General features: G+C 39.9%; 1 protein-coding gene across 1 annotated transcript in view; it reads right to left on the bottom strand.

The window, feature by feature from the left end:
* DPP6 (dipeptidyl peptidase like 6) overlaps positions 1-6,000 on the bottom strand; it is a 784,761-nt gene that overhangs the window by 706,254 nt on the left and 72,507 nt on the right. The window lies entirely within an intron of this gene.

Genomic DNA, 6,000 nt, shown 5'->3' with positions numbered 1-6,000 from the left:
GGGGGGGGGTGCCTCAGGGCGGAAGGGGGGAGCTGCCTCAGGGCTCCCCACCCCAGCTCACCTCTGTTATACCCCCTTCCTGAGCACGCTGTCGCTGCTCCACTTCTCCTGGCGCCGCAAGCCTGGGAGGGGAGGAGAATTAGAGTGGGGGCAGCGTGCTCGGGGAGGAGGCGGAGCAGATGTGAGCTTGGTGGGGAGCTGCCGCACGGCTCCTCGCGGGGGGAAACGGGGGGCTTAACTACGCCACTCAGGGGTGTGAATTTTTCATATCCCTGAACAATGTGGTTAAGATGACAATTTTCTAGTGTAGACCAGTCCTTAGTTAACATTTTCCTCTGGCTCTGCCGTGGAAGCCAGATCACTGAGTTTCCATAACGTGTGGAAGCTCATGTACAATTTTTGCTGATCGATTACTAGATTTTAAATACAGAAGGGGTCATTATGATCATCTAGTCTGACCTCCTGCATAACATAGATCATAGCATTTCAGCCAGTGATTCCTGCACCTAGTCCAACAACTTGTGGTTGATCTGTATATTCTTTAAAAAGACATCCAGTCTTGACTCAGAAGACTTCAAACAATGGAAATTAGCCATATCCTTTGGCAATCTGTTCCAACAGTTAAGTACTCCTACTTTTAAAAATATGCATTTTATTTCCAGTTTTAACTTTGCTAATTTCAACTGCCAGCCTATGGATCTTGTTATGCCTTTGTCTGCTAAATTAAAGAACCCTATATTATCAGATGTCTTCTCCTGGTGTAGATAGAGGCCTTCAAAAAAAAAATGAAAATTATTCAACACACAATGAACAACATGAAAACATTCACTATATTCAAAACATAACATGCTAAAAATAAAATTCTTATAAATTTTTATTAGTAATTGAAATAAAATATTTTATTTTAAACATGTGAAAGTTTGTTATAGCAAATGTTCTATGTTAAAACATTTCAATTCCAGGACTGGTCTGACAGTTGAAATTATCTGATGACAACTATGTTGGAAAAGCAAAACACATTGAAGTCCCTTTTCACTCAAATGTTCAATCATGGCAGCAATTCCTGCCAAGTTGGAAACAAATCACTTCTACCATTACTAGCTTGACAAAAATTGATGGAGAATCTGACATATTGCCATGACTATGCCAAATGCTCTGGCTCTGCTGAAGTGTTTTGTCATTTAATTATATGGTACAGAATCTAGCCCTAAAACTTTACTTTAACTATACAATAACACTGTGGAATAAATTACCTGCTAGTATAAAGTGGCACCACTCTACTGAGTAAACTGGAAATTTATATCAGTAGAGGATTTGACCCCATGCATGAAGACTTATTTTAATACATATGCTAGTTACATGGCTTGTGGCACATCTGATGTGTTGCTCTTGGTATAAGCTGAAAAAAATTATCATTTGAACACTGTAGCCTTAGACGTATAAATATACTGAAAATTACAAAAACAAAATTATTTCATTCGTGAAATTATATAGGCTTTTTCAGGAAGATAATTTAACGCTTGCCAATTCCCATTAGTTTTTAGTCAGACTCTCTATCCTAGAAGACCTAGTGTCTGCCTTACATTTAGAACATTCTAATTTCAAATCAGGTCAGGCTTGTGTTTTGACAAAAAAATTCTAGATTTTTTTTTTTGAGATATGGATAATTAAATCACTGTTAATTATCTGAATCAGCCAGAAACACCCTGCACCTGACAAAAATGTTTCAATAAAATAAGGCTAAACTGAATTGTATTACATTTTTATACAGGTCCAAGTTGACATAAAGCTAGTTAATGCATTTTGCTCCTGGGCTGTCTCTTGTTTCCCCCTTATCTACAATTTTTTTTGGTGCTTAAATTTTAAGTGCAATTGAAATCAATGCAACTCCAAGTTTTGGACCACAAGAGATACAGTCTACCTACATGGATGTAGTACAGTAGTGCCTACTTCCATCCCATGGAATTTAATGGCAAAACTTCCATTAACTTCAATGGGAGAAGATCAGCACTAGCATGGTCCAGTGGATAGTGTCCTGACCTGGGACTATAAGACCTAGGTCCTATTCCCTGATCTAACATTAATCTGTGACCAGACTTTGGGCAAATCACTTTACCTCTCTGCATCCCCTCCATCTCTTGATCCTTTATTTCCAGTAAACTGTAAACTCTGAGTCAGGAACTATCTTTTACCATGTGCTTTTACAGTGCCTAGTGCCTATAGGGCCCTAGCCTCTGTTCTATAACACAAATAAAAGCAGAATATTTCTTTTTCTAATGTCAGTTAGAGATGGATGCAAACTTAAATCCCTGGCTCTGAACACCCACATACTTTTGGGAGGTATGGATTAAGATCTGATCTCCTTGGGCAGGTTCAGATTCTATGCAGTGTGACAATTATGGCCCAGTGCTGCTCCCAAGGAAATCAATGGAAGTTTTAACAAAATTAATTAGATGAAGGATTAGGCACTATGCCTGCCAATTTTGGGCTCAGAGAATGAGCGTTAATCCTGCACGGGATTGTGTTTTCATTAAATTCTGTGTCTTCTGGACTTACACATAATTACATTTTCTCCCTTTACTTTCTAAATGCAATGGAAGTGATATCTGGGCACAATCATTTAAATATGGGTAAAGAGTTAAGTAAAGAAAAAAAAGTGACTACAGCAGAGAACAAATTTTATAAAAGGTTTCTAACCCTCTAGGTGGTCCCATCAGACAACATATGGGTTATATAGAAAGAGGGTCACGATATCTAGGTACTTATATGGTCCCGGTCATGTTAGTCCAAGTACCCCATAGTCTTTAATGTATTTATCCTCACAGAGACCTCTATGAGGGAGGGAAATGCTATTCTCTCATAAAGAGGTATGGATGGATATGACAGAGATATGGATTTCAAACTATGAATCAAATCCTGCTTGCCTTACTTATGCAAGAAGTTCCATTGACTGCAATGGTATTTGGCAAATTCACTGACAGCTTCCCTCCCCTGTGTGAGGTGAGCTGGAACTAGCTGTGATTCTTGTTTAAATTAGCCATTTAAACAGATACACCATGACCTAACTTGGCTCTTCACATATCTAACAATCTTTACAAAGAGACTCTCCCTCTCTCTCTAATTCATTAATGTATTACTCATGCTACCCCTTGTCTAGGTGTTTTACAGACAGGTATTCTGAGCTCTGCTCCTTCTGCTTTATGTTACTCTTCTGGGGCATAGCAGGAGGAGAACTAGCTGAATCAGCTATCTGGGAATTCCCCTACACAGAGAGACTTCTGGGCAGTGTGGATTCACAAAGGCCCAACCCACCCCTGTTTTAATAGAAGGGAGCATGTCAGGGATCCATGGAGGGAAAGGGGGCATGGCTATTTCCCGTACAGCCCCTTGGGGCTGTGGGCAGGCAAGCACAGCATAGAGCAGTGGTTCTCAACCTTTCCAGACTACTGTACCCCTTTCAGGAGTCTATGTCTTGTGTACCCCAAGTTTCACCTCACTTAAAACTACTTGCTTACAAAATCAGACTTTACAAATACAAAAATGTCTCAGTACACTATTACTGAAAAATTGCTGACTCATTTTTGCCATATAATTATAAAATATATCGATTGGAATATAAATATTGTACTTACATTTCAGTGCGATACTTGCGTCTGTTTTTCACTCGTGAGCATTGTCTGAAGCTGGAGCCCTGAGTGGAGGAGCTAAAGCCGGAGCCCTTACACCCGGGGCTGAAGCATATAACCTGGCTTCGTGGGGCCCCCTGAGGTGTGGGGCCCTGGGCAATTGCCCTAACGCCAGCCCTGCACTTGCAACCTACCTAAACCCATCCTGCGACACCCCACCCCCGCGTTGAGAAACACTGATCTAGATGAGCGGAGTTCCCCCTGGAAGACCTCTGCATACCCCAGGGGTAGGTGTACCCCTGGCTGCGAACCACTGGCATAGAACAGCCTTTGAGCTGCTGTAATTTATTCCAAGGACCAAATTGGCAGTGGCCATTCCCAGAATCCAACCGATGACAAAGATGTTGCACAGTCACCTCTGCCCCAAGCTGCCCGGAGCTCAGAATCAGGGCCAAAATCACTGGCCTGAAGAGCATTCAAATTACACTAACAATGGACAAATGAACAGGGACTGGGATGTAATGAAAAGCAGACTGATTGAATGGTGTGGGGGTTGGATGAGCTTTGTTAGTTCTGTGGGTTTTGTCTGCATTATTTTATTTTGGATTTCCAGTCTAATTTGTTCAAATTGTTTTGCTGAGAAGAGTAGGACTCGTGGGAAGTCTTGGACATTTGTTCCTTGTATAAGTTTGTGTGTGGCAATATAGCTACAAACATGTAAATGTAACTTAACTGCATTACTACATTAACAATAAACAGTAACAACACAGCCTGCCAGGCTCATAATTCTAATTACACAGTGCATCTAAATTAACTCAGCCAAAGCAAAGCACCTTCATTTTCTCCTATCATATCTGAAAAACAAACCCAGACTTATTAAATACCAGCATGCAAAATTGGTAGAATTTAGAATTTATTAAGTATTTAGATCAGGGTGCAAGGGTGGAGCTGGTCAAGAACTGTGTTTTGTTTCCCTCCCCCCTCCTCCCAAAAATTTCAATGAAAATTAATGTTTTATTTTTGTTAAAAATTTCTATCTAAAATTCTTCTGTAGAAATATTTTGATTTGTAAATGCAGCCACTTTGTCTCCTGGGAGTCATAGTTTGGGGACCTCATGTTTGCATTCTCCTCTATAGGCCTGTCCCCTTGGTTAGATTACATTTTCCATGATGTACCACAATCTTTCCTGTAAGAGAGGGGAGGTGGCTTATCATACGAGTCTGTGGCCAGGGTGCACTATGGGAGATGTAGTCTGACAGGAGAGCTTAGACTATAGAAGAGAATTGAAACATGAAGCAAATGAACTACAACTGCCATGAAACATCTTGGTTACATTTCTAAATTGAACTATTTCCGTTTTCACCAAAAATATTTTGATTTTTTTTCATTAAAAAACAATTTTCCTGTGGAAAGCATACATTTTTAATGAAAAATTTAAGTCAGTCAACCCCTCAATTTTTCATTGAAAAACAGTTTGACAGATATTTTTTTGACCAATCCAACACTAAGGGTCTGACTTCTCGAGCGCTGAACACTCTGAGCTCCAATTGACTTCAGTTGGAGTTCCACAGACAACTGAAAAATCAGGTCCTAATTCCTCACAAACAAGACTAAAAAGTGACTTATGTAAATAGCAGTTGCATACTTACACCAGGAAAGCTATTTTCTCCTAAGAATAACTGTACAAAGTGAACTAACCTAAATTATCATTTAAAAAAAAAAGTCATACAAAATGTAGAAGTAGAATAGCTGATTTCTAGAATGAATTAGCAACAGATACAAAATGTTGTCAAGGCTGATTCCCCACTCTGGTACTTCGAGTGCAGAAGGTGGGGGCCTGCAAGGATTCTAAAAGTTAATACTGGCCACTCCAAGCTTGTATTAAACTCCCAAAGTTACAGCTTTTCTCTGACCTTGGATTGATGCTGCCACCACCCAACTGCAAAAACCCCTTTGAGAATCCAGGAAGGCGTACTTGGGAATTCCGTCCTGTGGGGTACCCTCAAGCCCTTTCAACTCCCCCCACCCTTGGGAAGAGCTGAGAAAGAAAAAGAAAACAAGGAAATCAGCTGTTGCCACCAGCTAATTAAACAACATGCACAAACCTCTTAGGACACAACATCCAATACTGTTTTTTTTAAAAAAGGTAAATTTTATTAAAAACAAAAAGAGAGGAAATATATCTGAAAACTCAGGCTATTGCTAGATTTAAAAAAAAAACACTTACAAGAATTAAGCATCAAGAATAACCTTTTTGAGGTCCAGCTTAAAGGTTACAAGCAAAACAAAAACAGCCCACAAGCCATAAAGAAATAAACCTAATCACATCTTCCTAGACATTTCCTGATCTACTTACATATCTGGGGGTTTCAA

The sequence above is a fragment of the Trachemys scripta genome, chromosome 2 (assembly GCF_013100865.1).
Source record: "Trachemys scripta elegans isolate TJP31775 chromosome 2, CAS_Tse_1.0, whole genome shotgun sequence".
Lineage (NCBI taxonomy): Eukaryota > Metazoa > Chordata > Testudines > Emydidae > Trachemys > Trachemys scripta.
This window is presented reverse-complemented; position numbering and strand designations above follow the sequence as displayed.